We start from the raw sequence: 25350 nt of genomic DNA on the forward strand, positions 1-25350 counted from the left end.
TGGCCTATGAAGGCATGTTGTAGCCACTAAGGATGCATGAGTCTCCATCTACTAAGGAGACTTCTGTTACAGAGCTGAAATACCAGGGTATGTGTATGCTGTGCATGGAAGAAGGTAGTCCATGGGGATAAACTTTTAGAATTGGGCACCACTTTTTCAATAATTCCTACTGACTCTCAATTCTTCTGCTATCAAGTGTGCTGCTCCTTTTATTTTCATTTTTCTAATTAGGAGCATGTCTTTCAAATTTGATTTAAAAATTCCATCTTATTCACTGGCTGTGACTCTCTGTGACAGAACTTTATCTTTGAAATACATCAGGTATCATCCTCTCCTTCCCTTTCCCTCCCTCCACTTGCGTTGGCTCCCGGACTCTCCTATCTGGATGCCATCACCACTGCTGCCCACCTAGCAAGACTGAGAGAGGAGTGGGCCTCAGACATGTATGGACATTAGACCTGAACATAGAAAACCAATGGCTCACAGCAAAGGAAAGTCTGCAGTAGGTGCACAGCACCCGTGGTCAAGTAGCCTGGGGCAATAGAGTACCAGAACAAGCAGCCTTGAACACATAAATGTCCTTTGTGAGCCTCATTATATTATAAATGAATATGTTCTGTTTTAAAAGTCCTATTTCTAAAGCATTTTAACAGCTTCTGAAGGGAAACAAACAGGCCAAAGTAAGTTTTGTGCTTCATTCTCCACAACCCCTGACACATGTAGAAACTCAATAATGGATTTCAATTGAATGAACAATAAACTAATTAATGAATGCCAGATAAGCTAGGTGTTAAACATAAAAATAATTCTTACTTCAAGTGTCTACACAAAAACATCAGTATATTCATTAAAAATCTTATCTATTTGAATGTTTACAAATATTACTTTCTGTAAAGAGGTATAATCTCATTAAAAGAAGACTATCTTTATCCAATGCAGAATAATCTCATGTGTGCTGTTTGTAAAGGAGGCTATTTAAATAATTGGAAGAAGGAAACTTCAAGCATATTAATGACAGCTACAGAAGTCCTTGTATGTTTTAAAGTAAATCAGTATCTTGCTATGCTGTACTTCTTTTCCTTTGTTTGCCAGACCATGACAAGAAAGAATCCAAAGGCAGAGAGTAAAGAACTGGGAAGATCAAATGGGCACATTTCTCTGAAATGTTGTAAGTAGGCATTATTTTCTTGCTAATATAAATGAAACCTCATAATGAAAGAAAAGCACAATGCAGAGATGAATTGAGAATAAGAATGACCTTTGTCAAGATGGGAATTTTTGCCATAAAGGTTCAGCTAAAGAAGTACCTCAAAGGGCAGTGCGGAAATGGACAGATATTGGTCAAAATGTACCAAGTTTCAGTCCTGCGGGATGCTGAAGTTCTGGAGCTCTAATGTACAGCATGGTGACAAAATTAACATTACTGTATTGTACCCTTGGAATGAGCCAAAGGGGTTGATCCTAAGTGTTTTCATCACACACAAAAAGCAGCAACTATGTGAAGTGATGGCTACATTAGTTAGCTTGACTGTGGTCACCATTTCACAATGTACATGGGTATCAAATCATCACATTGCACACCCTAAAGATAAACAATGTTTATTTGTCAGTTGTAACTCAAAAATGCTGGAAAAAATTAAACAAGAACAAAAAAGGAAAAAAAACACAAAGAAATAGAAACCACAAGATCCAGGGAAACAAATGTGCAAATAATAGGAGTTTCAGACTACTTCTGATTTCAGACCTACACCTACTACGCCCACACATTTCTCGTCTCATTTAATGCCAGTATTCTCCTTCCTGTCATTCAGAACGAAACAGTAGAATCTTCCCCAACTTCTCTGTTTTTCATATGCCACAGGAATTCCCCAGCAAGTCCCATCTACCTTCAAACTTCTTTAAGTTCAGAACCTGACCACCTGTCAGCAACCACTGCGACCATTACCTACCACTACTGCCTCTTACCTGGGAGTCCATGACAGCCTGCTGTCTCTCTCCTTGCACCTTCACCACTGCCAACCTATAGTCTACTCTCAATCCACCAGCCAGTTATCTTTTAAAAATCAGTTCATGACAATTGGTCATTGAAAACACTGAATCACTGAGTAAGAACCTAAGATGTCACAGTGACCCATAAGACCCTAAATAACCTGGCAGATGTTATTTCTCTGATCTTACCCACTGCTGCCACTGTCTGCACATCCCATTCATGGTGTTCCAGACCCACTGACCTCTTAGATACTCTGTTACAGATTAAACTGTGTGCCCCCCCCCCCGAGAAATTCACATGTTGAAGTCCTAATTTCCAGACTGTGAACTTACTTAGAAATAGGGGCAGTGCAGATGTTAAGATGAGGTCATCCTGGGGGTAGGGTGGAACCCTAAACTAATACAACTGCTGTCTTTGTAAGATAAAGAAATTTGGACAAAGACATGGCACACAGAGAGAATGCCATGGGACCATAAAGGCAGAGATACAGTGATACATCTCCAAGCCAAGGGATGCCAAAGATTGCCAGCAAACGTGAGAAGCTAGGGTGGAGGCCTAAGATAGTTTTATAGACCCACAGGCAAGGCAGCTCCACTACAGAGACCTAGAGTCCTAGGGCTTGCAGGACCTGAGCTGTGTTTAAATATTTTTTTAATTGTGTCTCCCATTTGTACTTAAGCCCTATACTGTTTTGCACAGACAAATACTTATAATTATGTTCTATGTGGGGCATTCTGCTGCAAAACAATAAAAACAGGGCACAGAGAGAACAAAAGCCGCATACCTTCAGAAGGAATCAACCCTGCTGATGCATTCATCTCGATTTCAGTCCTCTGAACTATGAGACAACCAGCTCCCATTGTTATGGCAGCCTTAGGAAACCTGTATACATTCCTCAAACACTCTAGGCACCCTCCCCGCTCTGGACTGCTGCCCAGGTTGTTTCTTCTGGCCGGTCTTTCCTACCAGGCCAGAAATGTACACAGAACTGCTGAGAAGCAGAGGCCTGCCCGTCCTGCCGCTACCAGAATCATTCATCCATGCAGGTGTTACCATAGATAGCCGCAGTATCCCACAGCATCTTGCAGGTCAGGGAACCCCTTCCCTCAAGGAGAGGCCAGCTGTGAGGCCTCTCACGTGTCTGAATCGTCATGTCAGCTTCAGTATTATCAGTCAGCAAAGGAACCTTGCATCCTTGAACTGAGCTGGCAAACTGTGAGACACATCACTCTCCTGCTATGACACACTTCCATTATTTTAGTCAAAGAGAGTCCTCATTTCCTCAGAGTTGGCATAGGGTTATGACACATTGCAGACCTGATCAAAGTCTGGAGAGACATATTTAAAGGTATAGTCTCTAAAGACAGAGGAAGAAGTAGGAAAATCAGAAGGAAAAGAGGAGCAATGAGTCCAAATTTGGAAACAGAAAACTGTGTATACATATTTGAAACTGAAATAATGTTATTTTATAATCATTTCATTAAGCCTTTAATCATTAAAAGTCTTTATACATTAACATTTAAGAGTCAGTATTTTGGAAAATGCATTGCCTACTGTGCTATTTGTGGGCAGGGGGTGGGGAGTTGTTCTGTCTTCTAAGTTTTTTCTAAATACCAGGCAACCTTGAGTATTGAAAGCCTTCTAAATCTTTTGAGACCTTCCTGTTCTATTTTTTAAATTGTTAGTTACAGGTGAATTTCAAATCACAACTTCGAGAGGACTTTCTTACATATCAAACCAGTTAAGAATATTGTCTAGAAATAGGAGGGCCATTTCTTATTTAACACAAAGTAAAATTCTTCTAACATTGTATAGATTATTTTAGAAATAAATGTTAAACATTTAGTATAATATTAACAAGGCTATTATATGGATAACTAATTTCAATATAATGTACAATTTTAAGAATAGAGTTCTACAATAATCACTTTTATTACATTAATCACCTTGGACTCCTTTAGTTATGTATATTTTTATTTTGAATATGATTGAAAAAAGTCCGGTAGCTAACACTGTATTTAATTCCTTAAAACATAATGTTTATTTGATTTAGCCATGAAAAATATATTCATTTAATATAAACCACTATATGTTCTTTTACAATTCTTTCCATTAGAAGCAGCGACTTTTATCTGCTCCAAACAACGGGGTTGAAATAATGAACTGGATAAATAGGCTGATGTTTTCCAATAATTTCCATCATTAAATGTCCCAGGTACAGTACATACATCATGAGCCAAGGACCATTTCTCTCAGACTCCTCCAGCTTGTTTATATATCCTTGTCAGCACTTGACAGTTTCACAAACTGAGTGTGTAACAGCATTTTTCTTGGATGCCTGCAAGCTGCACCATTATCACCCACGTACACTCTAATACTTTGACCTGCTGATTACTCAAAATAATTTTCAGCAGGTAGGATGTTTATGTTTCCTCTTTCTTTCCATTAAGCGGCTCTTTTGCGAAGTCTTGCCTGGGACGTGTGAACCAGAGAGATGGAAATGAACAACGTGCCTCCTAATGATGGCCACGTTGTGTAAGGAGAATGGCTAAATACCGTATTGATTTTGCTTCTGGAGCTGAAAAAAACTCTCAGTTTCTGGAACCAAGTTTTGCTTCTAGAACAGAAGCAAAGACATCTGTGTCATCGCGGTGTGCAGAGCTACCTAACACTGCCTGGGGCTATCTGTCACGGGGCTCTTTCCTGCTGGAGGTGTGGCGGGGTTTGCAATTATAGTTTTTTGTCTGTTTGGTTTGGTTCATGGATGGCGAGGCACTACATTGAACTGGAAAGGAAGACGATGGTACTTGTGACAGCCCTCGTTTGTATCCATGCCTGAGTCATAAACATCCATAAATCATCAAAATACCAAAACCACCAAGCTGATGAATTTAACCTTAAAGCCGCAATCTCCCCATAGCTGACTGTGGATGATTAACTAGTAAGAATATGTCATCTATGAAAGAAAAGAAAAATAGAGGCCAAAAGGAGACTCAGGACCAGGTAGGAAGGAAAATAAGGTAAGATAAAGGAAACAAAATCTTCGAAGGTCTGTTTTTCCCTACAATTTAGAAAATATCATTAAAGACCAAATAATGTTCAGAGTAAGTGACTTTTGAAAACCTCTAATATTTATAACAAAATGGTGTAAATGAACTGCACCTGACAGCTTACACAGGGTTTGTCATATTCTATGTCACTTAATAATATTTTGTGGTACATTAGGCTATTTTATAACATGAAGAAAACTATAATGAGCAAATTTAGAAACAAATTTAAAATTAGTTAATAAAATGTTAATGAGCCTACCTTACAGATTTAAGTATTTATAAAGGTTTTTCTTATTCTTATAAAAGGTATTTAAATTATCATTCTTATTTCTTCTTCTTCATAAGTGTTATTCTTATTTAAATTATTGTACCAATTATTTAACACATTCTTAATCATGCAAATAGAAACATAGGAGAGCATCAGTGTCCATGATGAGACTGGAAATATATAAAGTAAATATAATTCCATTTTAAAATGCCTAGAACTATCATTTTCAAGTGCCTGCAAATCCCACATACCAAAATTAGATGGATGTACCCGCCGGTCACAGGGGGCTCTGACTGTTCTGTGACATGAGGCGCAAACCAGAACGTGTTTCCAACGAACACTTAACACTCGAAAATAAGGTGGAGACATGAGCTGAACTACATGTGCTCAGGTCCTATTTCCAAAACTACCCACCAGAATGCCTCCTTTCATCTCCCATTAGGAAGCAGCAGGAGCAGAGCCCAGGAGTGTCAACCAAAGAAAAACCTTTCATTTAAAAGGAAATCTTAGAAGTCTCTACAAAAAAAAAAAAAAGTTGCCCCACACCTACACAAGACACACGCAGACTGGATACCTTCACTGTCTGGGCTCCATAGTGTAAAAAATGGTCATTTTTTTTAGTATAGTCTGTTGTTCTTACATTAGTTCATTTAACCTTTGATCACCCACATATGCAATGTACTGTGCCATGTTGTTGGAATACCTATTCGAAAATACACAGCCTTTATCACCAAAGAATCCACAGGTTAGTGTAGAAAATGTATAAAAAATAAATAGCATATCACATAAGAAACACCGTCTAGATTTTATGTGTGTACGTGATAGCAGCAGTGTACACACCACACAAACCTTACCGTCACATCAGCAGAGCGTCAGTGTCAATAGTCAGGAGGACACGGGATGCAGTGATCCACCCGGCCTGGAGAGATCGGGAGGCCACCAAAAGGGGGCGGTGAGCTAACAGATGACCCTGGTATCACCAGCTGCAACAAAAGCAAGGAAACACAAGTCTCAGAGAGGGATAATATAGGTATGCACACACATTGGGTGTGACAGACTGGTGCGGACAGGGACTGGAGGAGAAAGAGATGGACGCAGGCAGGAACACCAATGAGGGGGGATTAAGGTGGTTCAAGCCTGGACGACGGAAGGGTTTGCAGCGGGATGCAGGAGCATGACGGTGGTGGCAATAATGGAGAAACGCATTACGAAGAAAGGATTAACAAGCGGGTGTGGAGGAAGGGGAGAGTCTAAGAAACAAGGGGAATGAAAATAACAGATTCCAAGTGTGGATGATGATGACAGCAAGGGGGAACATCCTTTGTCCACAGAGCACATGGGCTTCCTCGGTAAAATTTATTGTACATACATAGCTGCAGAGAAATGGCTTGAAAATAAAAACCGGTAAGTCACTCTTTGGCATAAAGGCTTGTAAAGAATAGACAGATGAAAACTGAGGTTTGGAGGAATTAAATAGCTTGTCAGCAACTAGAATCAACTAATCAGATTCAAAACTGGCTTACACTTATAGGAATTCAATAGCAGGTCTGTGTCCTGAATCCATAGGTTCTCTATGCATTAGGTCAAAAGTCCTCTCGTTTGTCAAGCTGGGGCTGGCAGAAAAGGTCACCCCATTCCCATCTCTGATGGCTCTCAGGATTACTCCTCCCCGGGATCAGCCAAAGGAGGAAGACCTTTTTTAAATGTCTAGAATCCACACTTTCTGCATTTATTTCTCCACTTCCATTATTTTCCCTGCTCTGGCAGCAGGGGTCTTGCCATAGTCAGTTCATATCAGTGTAATTCAAAGAGGTTATAAAATGCACACTGTAGTCTCTTCAAGTAAATCTCAAACACACTCATACTCCTCAGCTGGTTTGGCAGATGTACAAAGTCTTTAACATTTCCTCCAAAATCATGCACATTATTATTTTATTTTGATACAGACTCTGACCCTCAGAGGACCTCTTTCTTCCTGGTCTATTTATGCTACATCTTCAGCCTAGCTATACTTATTATTATTATTATTATTATTATTATTATTATTTGAAATACATAAGTGCTTTTTGGAATACAGAAATCTTTTGACTTCTAGTTTTTGCCTCTAGGGTCATTTTTCCCTCAACAGCTAACCAGATATCCTAACAGTATCTTCTAAGAATGTTCTTTCCTCTATTACAATTTGTCTTTCTCATAGGCCCTGGGCAAGACTGTCAGTTTTGCCATCTTAGATCGGATGTGAAAAACTGGCCTTTCTTTAACCCAGGTTTCTTTGACCCTGGTCAGAAGGCCTCCTCAAATCTATCTTTAACCTCAGCTTTCGGGGTCAGAATACCAAGGATTCTTCCATCTGCTGGAAGAACACACAAGCAACTGCAAACAGCAGTTGCCTCTAAGAGAACTGGGGAATAGCAAAGACCAATGAAAGGCAGATTTATTGAACATAATGTGTCTGCTTTCTTTTTAATTTTTTTACCATGCAACAAATAACCTAGTAAATTATAACCTTTAAAGCTCATTCTGCTCCCCTCTGCCAATTTATTTTTTTCTTACTAAAAAAACAGTTTTCACATATACCAAGTTCAATTTCCAAACTTCATCATAGGAAAGAAGAAATTTACATTAATTGATCCTATATGGTATTCCAGACACTTGATCACCTCGTTCATCCTAATAGAAACCCCAAGTTCACAATCTGGTAAGGCAGGTATTGCCCACACTTTATAGTGAAAGGACCAAGGCTCAGAGAAGTTCAGTCTCTCCCCTGAGGTCAGATGGGTACCAAGTACTGGCAGTGGGGAAGGAACCCATAGCTTGTGGCTTCTATGTTCCTGTTTTGTTGCATTTTTTTCCCACTTATAACAATAATTACAGTGTTCAGCCTCCCTTCAAATAAGCATGCTTCATAATATTCCTTCAGATAAATCTGTAATGTATTCTTACACGTGAACAATCGTCATCTTGCTCAAGCAGTTTAAGTACTAAAAAAACAGTATTTACATATTACTGTGTTCTCTTGTTCCTCACCATCTGTTAAGAAGAGAGAGACTGTGCCGCATACATCAATATTTTTTCCTTTATGTAGGACCTCTCCTAGTGGAAGCATCTTCGTTCCCTTCTCTAGTTTGGCCAGATAAGTGTTTGTCAGGGGAATGGAGGGAGCCTTCCTGGGCAATGAAGGATGCTTTAGTAGCATCCCTGGCCTCGACCCACGAGATGCCATAAGAGTATAGTTGCACTCCCATCTCAGTGGCAGCCCAAAATGTCTCCAGGGATTGCCCTCAGGGACAAAGTCACCCCAAATTAAGAACCACAGCTCTAAACATATAATAAATTTAAAACTTTGTCCATGGTCAACAGCTAAGGAAAGTGTGATTTAGAGGACGTAATTATCTTGCTCAACCTCTGAAATTATGATATACTGGTATGGAATCCAAACTCAGATGTGACCTACTTGCTCTCCCTGCTAATTATGACATGAGGCATAATGTGCCACCACAGAAAGCTTCTTGCCCTCATTAGAAGGAAAACCCATTTTTAGCAGGAACATGACGAGACAAAGTGTTAGAAAACACTGTCATGTGACAGACACCAATGAATGCAAAACCAAAATACTTGTGTGAGAAATCTCTCTCTATTCGTTGTTTTCTGCATTTTTATTTTATAATTGCTGAGATATTTTAAATAAATTCTAGAGTTTTAATACATAAACCTGATTTTTATGTGGTCTTCTCCCTCTGGACTGCATTTATGACCAGAGATCTGAGAGCTGGGTAAAGAAACCAAGTACCGCAGAAAAGACCAACATCCACCTATGTTTCTTGGAAAGAAATTATTGATTCTTTCTTCTCAGTACATAATAAAAGACAAGCATTAAGTTGGCATTTGCCATGAGTAATCCACATTCTCCCTGCAATGATCCAGGCTGAGCTGGCAGAGGCTAGGAGATACCACTGAAAACTGAGTCCTCTCCAAATTGACACTTACTAGGCTCATCCCAGGGAAAAATACTGAGGGCAACAACCTGGAGCAGGTTCTGCCTGGATACGGCTGTTTCCATCAGCTGCTGCTCATATGGGCAGCCACCCCACGTGGCTCTTACCACGTGGCCTGAGACAGCAGGTCTCTGGACCTCTAGTGCTTCACGTCCTTCAGAAATATTCTCCTCTGTGACTGACTACTAAGGAGTCTCTCACACTCCCACCAAGACAGCACCTAAAGACCTCTGCTGGGACCTCCAGCAACCACTGCGCTGTGTCAGGAAAAAAAATGTAAAATGTTTCAGAGCCCTTTAGACTGCACAAAGCACCTAGTCTCTGTAACACATCTAACTGCCCCTCAGCTGCCCTCATCTCTGCACAGATTTCATTCAGTCAAGCAAAAGCTCTCATACAGCCTTCCACTGCTCAGAATGTGGCATTCCAGAGTGCACTGGCTGTCCTAGCTCCAGCTCTGGATGATCTCAGGTCTCAACACACTTAGCAATAGCTCCTTCTTCTTCAGATATCCTCTCATAATGCACAGCAGTACACGTGCCAATCAAGCCACAAGAACTTCCTGGATAACCCACACTTTCTTCAAGGAATAAAATTTAACTCTTACATTTACAGGGAAGAATCAAACGTTAGCAGCAACCAACGTCATCTTTTCAGCCTGAAATCCTCGCCTAGATAAAGCAAACATTTGAGGGCTGTTGAACATAATGGAGAAGTTCTGGCAAGACCTCAAGTACTACTAAAGCACCACCTTGCAACAAAAGTCAATGAAGTCAAATTCTGGCACATAACCCTAAGACAAGACAAAACCTCTCACTGTTCCAATCATCTGTCTTTGCAGACCACAGACGAGTGTGGTGAAGAAGCACCTCTGGGTACTGGAAGTATCTAGGGGAACACGATGTGAAGTACTGGTATTAACTGTCTAACTGCCATGCTGTACACCCAAAACCAATACATTATAAAATTTTAAAAATTAAGTGGATGTAACATGAATTCTTAAATAAATCAAATTTGGCAAAATAGTTTGGCACTTCCTCAAAATGCTACACAGTTTCCATATGACCCCAAAATTCCATTTCTAAGTATATGGCCAAAAGAAATGAAAACATATGTCCACTAAAAACTTATATGTAAATGTTCATAGAAGCATAATTCATAATAACCAGAAAGTGGAAACAATCCAAATTTCCATCAACTGGTGAATGAATAAACAGAAAGTGGAATTACCATATAATGAATGTCATTCAATCCTAAAAAGAAATGAAGTGCTGATAGATGCTACAACATGGATGAACCATGAAAATATGCTAAGTGATAAAGGCAAGTCACAAAAGATTATATTGTATGATTGCATTTATATGAAATGTCCCAAATAGAAAAGTCTATAAAGACAGGAAGTATATTAATGGTTGCCTAGAACTGGGGAGTGGGCAAAAGGGTTGGGGAAAGGTGGAAGAGTAACTGTTAATAGGTACAAGGTTTCTTTTTAAGGGTGATGAGAAGGATCTAAAATTGATTGTGAAAAAAATATAAATAAATAAAATTGATTGTGTTGATATTTACATAATTCTATGAATACCCTTTTAAAAATTGAATTATGCAATTTAAACTGGTGAATTAAATAATATGTAAATTATATTTTAATGAACTGTTAAAAATAAATAAGCAAAACCAAAGCAAATGAACAGACAGGCACAGAACTCTCTCTTGGGTCCAGAGGCAAAAAGACAACAAACTAGCACATTAGTCTCATTGGCCATTTTGGAGTAAATGTCAGCAGCAACCTTGGCACACAGAAGAAAAAAGCTCTGAATTCTTTTACCTTTGTCTGCTTTATGGCATTTGAAAGCATAAAAAATAAAAAAAGAAGAATTTGTTCATGATCCCTGTTATATTTTCAGCATATTGGAAATATGTTTGATCTAAACAAGACACAAGTAGTGTTCCCATAATGTTTTAAATTAATGAAATGTTTATTTTTATCTAAATTCCGTCTCAGTAACTATGCCAATAACAATTAGCAAACATGCTCACAACATCTGTAGTAGTTAAAATGTAACAGTTCATATCTCATATTCTGCAGAAAAGCATGCAATGTTGAGGGCAGAAAGGAAATGTTCTTTTTAAGTACCCTTGGAAAGAACAGAAACATTGTGAAATTGGTAGTATATCTATTATTTGTGTAGTTTAAAAAAGAATATAAAATTACAATGCATAATATCAGATTCTCTCATTCTGAAGTACATTGTTTTTAAGCTCTGTTTAAGCTTACAGATCTATTATTGAAATCAATTTTAAATGGATCTACTTATAATCAACTCCCAATAGTACATGCAAATATAAAAAAGTATTCCCAATAAATATAGTAAATCTCTATTAAAAATCCACTTGTGCATCTATAACAAACATAATTATGAACTTGTAAGAGTCCTTTCTTAGAGACATAAGAAAATATCTTTGCAATCTTAGGTTACATATTAAAGGAAGAGTTATAAACTTAAAAGCTGAGATATTTGACTTTATAAACAATAGCAATTCAAAGAGCACTATTAATAATATAGCTATACAAGTACAGACTAGAAGAAAACATCTATAATGCATGTATCTGACAAACAATTTCAATGCAGAATACATGAGTAGTTCCTTACAACTTGAAAAATAAGAAAACCAAACAACCTAAGCTTTTACAAATGAGACACTTCAAAAAGAAGATCCACCGGCCAAACGTGAAATGTTGCTCAATAGCACTGGTTATCAGAGACATTCACATTAAAATCACCATTGATACCAACTCTCACACATTAGAACCCCAAAATTAAAATGATTGGCAACACCAAATGTTAACAATGATGTGGAGCAACGAGAACTATCATACATTGCGGATGAGTATAAATTTTTCCTCCTGGGAAAAATTTTGGCAGTTTCTTACAAAGATAAACCTATCCTATAATCTAGCAATTCTAAGGGATTGGAGCTGTGCATTAGGAGTGCACTATGGGCCTTTGCTATTACAATTTAATTAGATAACCCATTTGGTAGTCTGTCAACAGAGGAATCCTTTCTTATTAAGCTTCCTGCCCTAGTGCCTAGTATAGTGTCTGGCTTAATTAGATGATTTTAAAATATTTCATGCAAGAATAAGTAAATGAGCAAATGAACAGCTTTTTATGATTAGAGCCAAGTTTTGAGATGAATGGTTGACCTGTGAGCCATTTTAAAAAGAATCATCACCATCAAACAAATTTAGCACATATTGGACCTACTAAATTAGTAAGGGTCCTAGTTTACTGCCTCTAGGAAAGTCCAAGGTCACCATGATGTATAAGATCCATCATAATAAAGTTCTGCTTCTTTCTGCATCACCTTCCCACAACCCAATCGTATGCTTCACTTCCAAAAGGGACTCTCTCAATCCCCTGTCCCTCTATAAAAGTCACTTCTTCTGCCTGTAGAAGCATGCCCTTGTCGACCTGGAAAATTCTTCAGCATCCTTCATCCAAAACTTTCTGTTAAGTCATCTCTCATTGTTCTTTTCATTCCAATCTGCAAGCCCAAGCACCATTTAATACACTTCCTTCCACACACCCATGGCACTGTGCCTGTTTTCCATCTCAGCTGACTCTACAATCATTTGCATGGGTCTCTTCCCTATTGGTAGAGAGCTGTTGAGTTCAGAGATCATATGTCACTCATTGTTGTCTCTGTAGGACCTGGTGAAGGGCTTGAAACACAATAGAAGCTTAATAAACACCTGATGACAGTTCAATAAACAAAGTGATGGTACTTTGATTGAGATGCCCAGTGCCTGAGTAGATGCTTAAATCTACTTTTTTTTAACTTTAAGTAAATGTTATACAATTCTTGTTTTTCAATGCATTGAATTGGTAAAACTTGGTTCCTTGGGAAAGTTATTTACTCTATTTGGCAAATGCTTTTTGAATATCAGCCAGTTGCAAGTCTTGTGGTGGGTAAGGAATAGAATATCATGAAAAATCTTCCCAAGTTCCCAAATTATTGTACAGGTACAAACCCCTAATGACAAATGAGGTTGCAATACATCATTATAATGCATTTAGAGCCCAGGAACAGAGACCTTCAGAGTATAGAGGCCCACACAGATGCAGAAATCTTTAAATCCTAACTATATAGCTTTACAGAGGTAAGTCTACCTGGTATGACTGTTGATTCAGTGTCCATTGTTTTAAGGTTTTGATCAATAAATAATGACACTGAAGACAGAAATACCTTCAAAACTTCTATAAACTCATCAAATATCATCACATTAAATAAAGCAAAAACATTGTAAGATCTCACATGATAAATTTCAAGTACAATAGGCAGTCAAGAACATACCTGGGAGCTTCAAAATATATTGAAGTCCCTTCTCACTTTCAGGCAACAACCTAATTGTCATCAAACTCTCGACTGAAGCATTCTTAAAGCGGCATTCCACGTGCAACTGCTCTTCGAGTGTTTTTCAGTGTCTGCACCGTCTAAACTCCTCTGATTTGCTGTACTGGGGCAAAATACATAAGAGATTTAACAGTTGAAAAATTCAGCCCTGGATGCTGTAGCTCAGTGGATTGAGCGTGGGCTGCGAACCAAAGTGTCGCAGGTTCAATTCCCAGTCAGGGTACATGCCTGGGTTGCAGGCCATGACCCCCAGCAACCACACATTGATGTTTCTCTCTCTCTCTCTATCTCCCTCCCTTCCCTCTCTAAAAATAAATAAATAAATAAATAAATAAAATCTAAAAAAAAGATTCCTAACATAATAAAAAAGATAAATAAATATTAGCTTAATTAAAAAAAATCAGAGGAGAAAGAATAAAATACTGCCAAAAGAAGAATTAGAAAAACGTAGACATCTGTCATTTATGTCTCCTTGAAAAACAGGAGATCAAAACCTGGGTTTTCTTCGTTCAGCCTCACCCTGTTCATTTCTGTATCATCCAGGAACACACAGAGCAACTAAACCCTGGGCCACCACAGCCAAAGGTTCTGGAAGGCCTGACACTGGAGGCATCAGAAAGAAATGACTTTTGTACAGTGCGTCAATTTTTTTTCAGGTATTACTTAGTCTGAAAGCTGCTCTTTTCCTGCCAAAAAAGGCAAGGCTCTCTGTAACAACCTCTTACTGCCAGTGTGAAGGAGAGAGGGCACAAAGCTAAGCGAGGGCTTTCTAGAGAAAGCACAGCCGTATCTGGTAACTGGGGGTGGGGATGGCACTTGCAGAGCCTGCACTGAAGGAGAATAAACTTTGCATAACAAATTAGGAACACAGGGAGTTAATGCTATAAAATGTGAATGGTAAAGTCTTTATAATAATTAACAGCAGAGTATTACATACAGGGAGAATAAAAATACTCTTCTGCCAGGATAAATGTCCTAATAGAAAAACGTCAACATAGAAGAATAAATAATCTCAGATTCTGTTCCTGGAATTACACAGCAAAGCCCAAGTTTAGGGAGGTCTCTGTGCCCCGCCAGGCATGGCTGGAGTAAAACTGTCCACCTGAGGAACTGTTTGAGCACAGTCATGAATGAGTGACAATTACAGGCCTTCTCCCATTTTCCAGTAAACCCGTAACTTCCTGGCTACATACAGAACTGGTATAGGAGTGATAACAAGCACTAAATATAGATCACATCTAATTTCTGACTAATTTGAAGGTCACAAGAAGGAGGATGCTAGATATTCAGTTAAGTTTCCATTTATATGTGATTTTTTCCCAATTAAGTTTGTGAAGTACAATTCATAGCAAATGTGTATGTAGCTAATTATTTAGTAAATTATTTAGCACACTAGACTGTCTACAATATTTTTCTGCTATTATGAATTTAACTCTTTATAAATGTCTATATAAATAACGTAACCTTCTTTGAAATGGTTTTAGAGGAGTAACTCAACCAGGAAGCCACCCCAACAGACAGTGTTGAAGCAGACAAGCAGACCACCGTTAAGAATGGTGCCCAAGTGCACCGCATTCCTGTGTGATTCATTCCACGAGAGGAGGGACCAAAACAGGTCCTTGCAGAGTCTTTGGTCCCCTTGTCTCCCACATGGGCATGGCCCAGTTTCTGCCACACGCTGACTTCCTTGGGTGGCTGATTACTGCCACCTAAGGCCGGAAATATTTTAGACAATTTAATTTAGACAATTAAATTTGCTTTATGCTTTATAATTGTTTACTATGACCAGGATCTTAAAATAAAGTACTTACTATTGTTATAAAAAAATAATAATACTCACATAATGTTTGCCACATATCAGGTTTAACAAGGGGGTTTTTTGGTGTTTTGGTTTTTTTTGTAACTTCTTTAAGACAACAAGGAATAGAACTCAGTGCAAACTCATGCTTAAACAGAAATCCAGTTCTGGTTGTGATTTCTATGAATCCCAAGTATCTGTACTCACAACAGTAGGTAATAATAAAAACCTGCCACCTACCTTTTTTCTTTTTTATCTAAACCACAAAAATATTATATTGCTGCAGTTAGATGGTACTTCAGGTTATGGCCAAATGTCTCTGTGTGTTTCTAGCACTGCATTAAAACAAGGTAAGCACACTCAGAGGACTTGAGTGACTGTTAGTTAAATCTTCGTGTCTCTGCTTGCTTTGGGCCTCACCTTGTAACACCAGTCCTGCTGTAGCCCTCCTCTGGCTCTCAGATACGTATGCTCAGGCCCTTTTGGCTTAGATGCCCTGGCCAGATACTTCCAAGTAACTAAATGAAAGGGGCTTAGTAAATATTGGTCCTATCTGGGATTAGATTAAGATGGGATAAAGGGTTGATGGTTGTGGTGTGTAAAGACGGAGTTTCAAGTTCCTCTCTAATAGCATTTGAGGATAGGACTAACATCCATATCTATTTATGGGCCAAACTTTTTTTTAAATCTGCATCCAAGCATATGTTTATTAATTTTTAGAGAGAGGAAAGGGGGGGGAGGCAGAGAGAGAAAGAGAGAGAGAGAGAAAATGGTCAATGTGAGAGAGAAACATCAATCAGTTGCCTCCTGTATCTTCACTCTAGGTAGGTGCCCTGACTGGGAATTGAACCCTCAAGCTTTTGGTGTTCAGGATGACACTCCAACCAACTGAGCCACCCAGTGGGACATACGGGCCAAACTTAGAAAACTGGAAGTCATTACTTTTTTATGTTTTTAAGAGTCGTGGTTTCACTTAAGGTGTATCAAGCTTCATTTGTACTGTTCTTTGTTATAATGGTAACATTAAATCAATAATTGTCCAAAAGCTTATGAAACAGATATGGCTTAATTATGTTACTGAGGTTACAGACCACAAAATTCCTAACTGAACTTATGCATCCATTTTTTTCTAGCAAAACACTTTTTTTTCTCCTTTGACATTTATCCAACATTGCAATGTGCTGAGTACTGTTCTAAGCTCTCTGTACATATTATCTCATTTAAATCTCACAATTCCTTAAATAGGATAGACTCTATCATTATCCCTGTGTTATTGGTAGAAATCTGAGCACAAGAAAGGTAAGAGATTTGCCATGATTACCCATCCCAGCATTAGAACGCTGGGCTTCCAACCTCTAAAACCCATGCCTTTATCACCCAACGTCCACACACCCTCTATACTGTTTCTTTAGTTGACCATTAAATGAGGAGTAACTCTCAAAACAAGGGAGCCTCTGTTAACTTCGCTTTCTGTTGTGAGAACATCCAGCTTTCCTTCACAGGAAACATGAAACCACGGGAGAAATTTGTTAGTACAAAAGACATCCCACTATAGAAGAGACTACAAAAGCCACCTTACTTTTAGTCCAGCCCACTAAAGTCACGTCACCTGTAATTCCTGATGCTTGGAATTTCTCTCCCCAGTCTTTCACAAGACTAGGATTTGAGACAGTGACTTAGAGCAGTGGTTCTCAACCATGGGTACTGTCCCCACTACCCACTGGGGAATATTTGGTGATATGCGGGAACCTTCTGATTGTCACAACTGGGTCAGTCTACTGAGTAAAGGCCAGGGATGCTGTTCAACATCCTGCAATATTCAGGTAGCTCTCCAGAACAAAGAAGTATCCAGTCTAAAATGACCACAAGTGTTTGTGGCGGCAGCAGTGTCAATCTTTGGTGTAATGGCTTCTCTGGATTGGATGTAGTGCACAACTAATGAAATACATCTCCCCTCTTCCTCGTTGTCCCAGCCAACTCATGTACAATACCTTTACAGAGCTGTGATGAGTGACATGACTCTGGAGTCTAAAGAACTTTGGAAACTCCTCAGGGGGAAAACATGCTGTAATTGCCACATAATTATTGAATTATATAAGAAGGAACACTTTGACAAGGAGAGGCTATCAAATTAAGAGGAAAACAAATTTCACTTGCCCTTTATCAGACAAAAAAGCACAGAAATTTAGCAGCCATCAGAGATGTGCAATTGTCACTTTCCCCTAGCAGATCCTAAGGGAAAACAAGTTATAGTAATCATGTTTGACTCATGCTATGATACGGAAGCAGTGAATAGCAGGGAAGGTATGAAAACAAACTACATCCACCTACCCGAAGAAGGTTCCATACAGAATTTTGCCTCTGTGGAAATAAGATTATCATGTTAAAAACAAATCCTTTCTGTAGAATATAACATGTAGAAATGTCCTTCATGACAAAACAACTTTTTTCAGGATTTCCCATTTTTGGTACTATTTTCCAGCACAAAAGGAGTCAGAGAAATGGAAGTAAATAAAAACAAAGTCCAGGAAATGCTGTACTAAATGAACAAAGTGCTGCTACTTAAACCTCAGTAGTGTGATAGGTGACTTACATCAGTTTTCTGTACTGAAACTACCTAACACTGAGCATGTCACCAACTCAAATTTTTGGACAAAGGCATGAGTTCTCTAGGGCTGGAGCTGCAAATGAAGAAAAGTGACACCCACAGGAGAAGCCCCATTTAGTAGCTCCTTAGTTTTATGATCTAACCAATGGTGCTATAAGCACGGCTCTCAATTCTGTTTTTCTTGTAATGTGCTAACTTCAAAAGGAAGATAGGCATTTCTGAGCTAGGGGACCAAAGGTCAATGGGACACTGAAAATCTACAAGAAAAATTTGTGCCTGGCAATAGCTAGTTGCCTGTAGATAGAGCCTATACTATTCTCCATATAGAATATATAATTTACAGGAACAACAGTGCTGTCCAGAATCCTAACCAACATGTCACAGTGCCATTTTTCATACTTCAGAAATAGCAAAGAATACAGTAAAATTAGTATAATAGACCATACTGAGGATATGGCTCTAAACTATATCAAGTCTTTTCCCCACATGAGAATAAGAAACAATATAGTCTTCTACAAAGAGGGATTTCATTACAAAAATTAGCATAAGTAAAATATTCAGGAACATTGTTGTTAAAAACAAATACTGCGCTGGTAGGTGTGGCTCAGTTGGCTGGGTGTCATCCTGCAAACCAAAAATTCTCCGATTCGATTTCCACTCAAGGCACATGCCTGGGTTGCAGGTTTGGTCCCCAGTCTGGCATGTGGGAGAGGCAACTGATGGATGTTTCTCTCCCTCTCTTTCTCCTTTCCTTCCCTTCCCCTTTCTCCAGAATCAATAACAGAAAAAAAAAAAAGATTTAAATAAAAGACAAATACTTTTGGAGCTTGAAGAATAATCTTAGAAATGCAAAAATGTACAGAATGAGAAATATTGTGATGGCTAATTTTACGTGTCCGCTTGGCCAGGCCATGGTAGCCAGATGTTTTGTTAGGTACTGGTCTGGATGTTGCCGTCTAGGTTTCCTTTAGATGAGATTAACATTTAAATCAGTAGATTCTGAGTAAAGCAGGTTATTTCTCATACCGTGGGTGAGCCTCGTCCAATCAGTTAAAGGCCTTCAAAGAAAAAAGACTGACTCCCCTCAGGGGACAGGAAATTCCGCTGCAGTTCGCCTTTGGACTTCAGCGGCGACATCAGCTTTACCTTGGGTCTCCAGTTCTGCCAACCTGCCCCATTGATGGTGGACTTGGCAGCCTCCACGATCACAGGAGACACGTCCTTAAAATAAATCCATCTCTCAGTATCTCCCCCCCTTGTCACACATACCTTATTGATTCTCTTTCTCTTGAGAACCCTGACTAATACACTAATGACCTCACTTTGGCATCATTAAGAGAAAAACAAAGAGCAAAACTCCATATCAGTTAAGAAATTCAAAGCATTTGTGAATTAGCTGTTTGGTTCTTTTTCAAATCTGTCAGGTCTTTTTTACAATTCCCTGTTCCCTGAAGAGGTTTTCAATCTTGTCTGTTATTTAAACATAGTTGTTAAAAATTTTATCTCTGCGTTAGTGATCCCTCTAATTCTCTAATTTAAAGAATTTGGTTCTTCCTTTGTTTTTTCCTGCAGGTTCTCACATGTGTTGTGCTTTGCTACTTGTGTGGTCAGTCATTTTCACAATGAGCTGCTCATTTTTCGTGAAAAACCATTTGTGGGAGTCCTTTGGCACTGGGTGACCCTAGAGAGGACTGCTGTGGCTTGTGGAGCAGCCCAGCTCTGAGCCCTCTAAGAATAAAGAGCCGACCGACGAGTTCCCAGGATGGCAGGCTGCGGCAGAGCAGAACGGGCTGATGAAGGCCAGCCACGTGTTCTTTCTGCCATGCCTGCTGCTCATCCTGCTGCTGGACGTGGCTGCATGGGTCACTCTGTGGGTTTTGGGGACATTTTTCGCACCCTTCTTCCTCTGTGCAGTGCTGCTCAGCACGGTTCAGGCCCGGGTCCAGGCTGACTGCAGCATGATGCTGGTCTTCAGCGCCTCTTTGTCAAACTACCTGCCACATCACTTTGTGACTGATCACCGGCAGAGGGCCTTTGCTAGTAAACCACGTGAAAGCCCAGCACCTTGCTAAGCCCACTGTTTCAGCAAAGACACACACACCAACATGCACCCCTTCTTCGCTGCCTTGAGGAAGATTCTCTCTACAGAACTTGGGGAAGGAAAGAAAAAGTACATGCCATGCAACCACAAGCACAACTATTTCTTCCTGATTTGGCCCCCTGCCTTGCTGCTTCTCTCCTTCCAGTGGTATATTTTCTGTTTTGCTATCCAGCAGAAGCAGGGGGACTTGCAGTGGATGATCACCTTCTGCACCGCCTCCTCCTCGCTCACATGCCATGTGGGGACGGAAAGGCTGCCTGGGCCTTTTCTTCATGGTCAGGTTCTTGAAAGGAGACTGGTTTGTGTGGGTGACACAGATGAACCACATCCCGTGTATACTGATCATGATGGAAACACTTTACTTGTGAATTGGCCTCTAAAAATAATGATCATGATATGGGTCTGTAAAACATGAGGGAAAAAGCTAAAATTAGGCTTTTAAAAGTCACTATTAATTAAAGTGCTTTGACTAAGCTTTAATATTTTTTGTCATATGCATTCACTTGTAATATTCTTCTTCCTTTTGCTTTAGGTCTCCTGTTTGGTGTGCTTTTTAACAAGAAATGTAATTTAAAAATAAATTATATTAGGTCAAAAGGTAATCACAAAATAATTGAGTATTTATAATATAAAAATTCATAGTAACCTTGCTGCTGTTAGAAATCTGAGTATGCCCTCTATATTATACAGATAGAAGCCAGAAATTTTGGCTTAATGTACATTTTAAACATATGTCAAGGTAGTTTTGAAAACTTGACCAACGATAATGCCACAGTTGACAGTTATCAGAAAACTCGTTTCCCTAGTGGATCAGCCCTGGGCGGCCAAGCGACATCAGGACTAAGTTGAATCTAGTTTACAGGTGGTGTTGAGAGGGGAAAAGAGTCTTAAAAATATTAAGGGTCTGGGTGGGATGTTAAATAATACAGAGAAAGATGTGAATGATAGAATTCATCAGGGTAATGGATTCCAAGAGAGACATCAGGACTATCAATCTAATTTAATAGGTCAGAAAGGGGGTTAGGGGAGGAATTCTCACAGAGATCCAAAGTCTGTAAGTATAACCTAAATGCGAAGCAAGAGTGATAGTGGGTCCCCAATTAGTTTCCAGAAACGAGACCCTGAGAAATATAGAAAGAAACGTTAATCAACAACGGGTTTCCAGCATTAAGAAACTGGCATTAGAATCCAAGTGAAAATCTGGGCACCTAATGAGAGAGACCAAGGCAAAAAAGGGGCACACTTATGCTCTGAGGCGAAGGCTCTTTGTTCCCTCCCTGGGCAACGGAGGCCAAAGCCTGGACAGGGGATGTCCTAGGCAGGGATGGACGGTTAGGTCTACCTCACTAAAGTAGATGAGCACACAGCAGTCAATGCAAGAAAACGTTGTCAGCCTATAGTTCTCATGTGTTTTGATAAGTCATTCATTCCAAATAAATATCAGAATAAAATTTCATGTTCTACAAACTGACATATGCATTAGTAGAACTTAAAAATATATAAGTATTTTAATATTAGGGACCCAAATAACTCAACATAATAGAATATTGAAGACAGCCAAATACAAACATTCCATCTTTGAGTGACTTTGTAGATTAATGGATATGCTGAGTTATGAAACTACTGAAAAGGAGATCCCTAATACTCTGACCAAGAAAAAATCAGCTTTACTTCTTTCAGTTACAATGTTTTAAACAAGATTTAGTTTAAGTTAAGGTAATAACCAACTGACTTTATTTTATTAATTTTAAAATCTAAAAAATGATAGACTATAAAAATGATAGACTCTCGCACTAACCTCTGACTTATTGTAATTTCTATGCAGTGAGCACACCTGGGCCAATAAGTAAGATCAAACAACCTAATTTTTACTATCTGATGTTCTACCTGTGCTATTTGCTGACAAGCTCTTCAAAGGTTTAGCCTGCATGTGGGAATGGGGCAGAAGTAATGACTGCAGCTCTCCTCATACTTACAGAAATGATGACAAAGAGAAGCAAAGGCAGACTATGATTCCTACATGCTCTGTCATTAAACTTGAGGGAACCAAAGGTATTGATGAACCTGCGTTTTAACCCTGACTGCACACTGGGATCACGGGCCTCATCCAAATTCAATGAATAATTTCAAGGAGTGTTACTTGGATAAGAGAATTTCCCTAATGCATCCCACATGATACTCCTGTGCTTCCAGGAATAAAACCACTGAGTGAAGAAACTACTCAAGATTCAGAGTTTGGGATTCAATTCCATGTTCATCTTCTTACATTTTCTTTGACTCAGAGCAAGTCACTTCACCTGTCTAAGTCTGTTGCTTCACCTGTAAAAAAAAATCTACCTCTCAGGGTTGATACAGGGGTTAAAGGACATCATCTATTTAACTTGAAGCACCATAAACTCTTAATAAATGACAGTTGTGCTTTTTAGTATGGTATTATTAGTCTATTTTTTATGCCACTAAGTAGTAGTATAGAGTGATAGTGAAGGCAACACTAATATTAATCCCATTCTAGGGGAGAAAAAATATCTTTTTCCTCTGTCCTAGAATAGAGTTCCTAACTGGGACTCCTATTTAAAAAAAAAAAAGCAGATTAACAGGAGAAAAGCATGCAAGTTTTTTAAATGTAAGTTTAGTACAACATGAGAGCCTTCGTAAAGAAATGAAGAACCAAAGGAGCAATTAAACCTGGGTGTTTTTATGGTAGGTTTGGTGAAGATTGGAAAGTTGTGGAAAGACAAGTTAGGACAAAGAATATGATGAGCTAAGTGCAATAAGCTGGGAGAAACTTAGCAAATCCTATTCTTTCCTATTTCTCCCTGTGTCCTTTTATCTTAAAATAAGGATGCTTCTTTCCTGGGTATACGGGTCTTAAGTCTTACCTCAGTGGAAAGTTAGAAAGTCCTTTCTGTACCTGCCATTTCTCAAAATCTTTCAGGTCAAATATTCAATATACCAAGGTGCCATATTTTGGAGTAGTGTGTCCTGAACCTTATCACCTCCCAAATAAATTTATATTCTCATTTCAATTGATCTTTTGGGTGAGAATAAATTTACATGCTAAGGAAGTAGACAGGAGATGCCTGAAAAGGAGAAAGGCATATTACTACATATATATGTACAATATATTTATGTATATCAGAATTTCACTATTTATCAAAAATGAAACAAATAAAACTAAGAGTTCTAAATAATAATACAATGCCTACCTCCGGGGGGGAAAAAAGAGTATGTATCATATCAGGTAACATGTTTTATCTTTTTAAATGAAATTTTGTCACCCACCCAGTTATAATTGATAACTTTTTATTAGAATCCAATGTGATTATTGATAACTTTTAGATAGTTTTGACAAAAACATCAATAAATAAAATGAGAACTCTTAGCCTTCAATTGGCAAAATAAAAATTTGCATAGAGATAACAGACAACACATATCCGTATACAGCACTAACACTAGGAGTTTTTTCCTTCTTTGGCTCTGTAGAGAGATCACTGCTATCCATTAAAGAGTCAATAATCAAAGAGTAAACACCAGATTTAGGTTCAGGGAGAATCACCCACCATCAGCATCTTCATTTCAAACTTGAAAGGGTTAACACCCCTGTGGAACTGATGATTGTTTTCCTATGAACAGTTGAAGAAATCCCTCTGTGTTCCTCATGAGATCATTATTATGCAAAGACTTTGAAAAATACAAACTAAGTGGTTACAGCCAAGGTGAAGGCATAAGTAGAAACACTTCACTTCCTTGCACAACCAAAAGAAGGATAACAACTAATTTTAAAGCAATAAACAACCAGAAGTGCCAGACCAAAATCAAACTGCATGGAACTCCAACAACCAAGGAGTTAAAGAACATTCACCCAGACCGGTAGGAGGGGCAGAGATGGGAAATGAGCAGCCAAGGGAAAGGATGCATGGCAATGTGGTAGCCCACATGCAGGTGAGGCAGGGCTGGCTGAATGGGAAACTGAAGACTCAAAGATAGCTGTAAAATACTGTGGGGCTTGCAACGGTGGAGAAACTCCCAGTCTCATAGGAGAGTTTGTTGGAAAGTAAGGCTAGAGAAGAGCAAATGAGGGGCATTGTTCCCTGTCTGACCCCTCCCCCACAGACAGCACTACAGAGTCACAAAGAGGGTTGCCCTGCCCTGGTGAATACCTAAGGCACCATCCCTTACCACATAGCAAGTGCACCAAGACAAAGAAATATGATGCCCAAAAAGAACAGATCAAAGCTCCAGAAAAAGAGCTAAGCAACAAGGAGATAGACAACCTATCTGATGCAGAGTTCAAAACACTGGTAATCAGGATGCTCACAGAATTGATTGAGCTCAGTCACAAAATGAAGGAAGAAATGAAGGCTACCCAAAGTGAAACAAAGCAAAATATACAGGGAATAAACAGTGAAGGGAAGGGAACTGGGATTCAAATCAACAGTTTGGAAGAAAAGGAAGAAATAAACATCCAACCAGAACAGAATGAAGAAAGAAGAATTCAAAAAAATGAGGAGAGGCTTAGGAACCTATGGGACAACTTTAAGTGTTCTAATATCTGAATCATAGGGGTGCCACAAGGAGAAGAACAAGAGCAAGAAGTTGAAAACTTATTTGAAAAAATAATAAAGGAAAACTTCCCCAATCTGGCAAAGGAAATAGACTTCTAGGAAGTCCAGGAAGCCCAGAAAGTCCTAAAGAAATGATCCAATGAGGAACACACCAAGGCACATCATAATTAAGTTACCTAAGATTAAAGATAAAGAGAGATTTTTAAAAGCAGCAAGAGAAAAGGTGAGAATTACCTACAAAGGGGTGCCCATAAGACTATCTTCTGATTTCTCAAAAGAAATCTTACAGGCAAGAAGGGGCTAGAAAGAAGTATTAGAAGTCATGAAAGACAAGGACCTACATCCAAGAATACTCTATGCAGCAAAGCTATCATTTAGAATGTAAGGGCAGATAAAGTGCTTCCCAGATAAGGTCAAGTTACAGGAGTTCATCATCATCAAGACCTTATTACATGGAATGTTAAAGAGACTTATCTAAGAAAAAGAAAATGATCAAAACTATGAACAGTAAAATGACAACAAACTCACAACTATCAACGACTGAACCTTAAAAACAAAA

General features: G+C 38.9%; 1 pseudogene; it reads left to right on the forward strand.

Moving 5' to 3' along the window:
• The first annotated feature begins 6472 nt into the window (after positions 1-6472).
• On the forward strand, positions 6473-20641 carry LOC123813941 (annotated as a pseudogene).
• The last annotated feature ends 4709 nt before the right edge of the window (positions 20642-25350 follow it).

The sequence above is a fragment of the Phyllostomus hastatus genome, unplaced genomic scaffold (genome assembly GCF_019186645.2).
Source record: "Phyllostomus hastatus isolate PE091 unplaced genomic scaffold, TTU_PhHast_1.1 phas_contig_159, whole genome shotgun sequence".
NCBI lineage: Eukaryota > Metazoa > Chordata > Mammalia > Chiroptera > Phyllostomidae > Phyllostomus > Phyllostomus hastatus.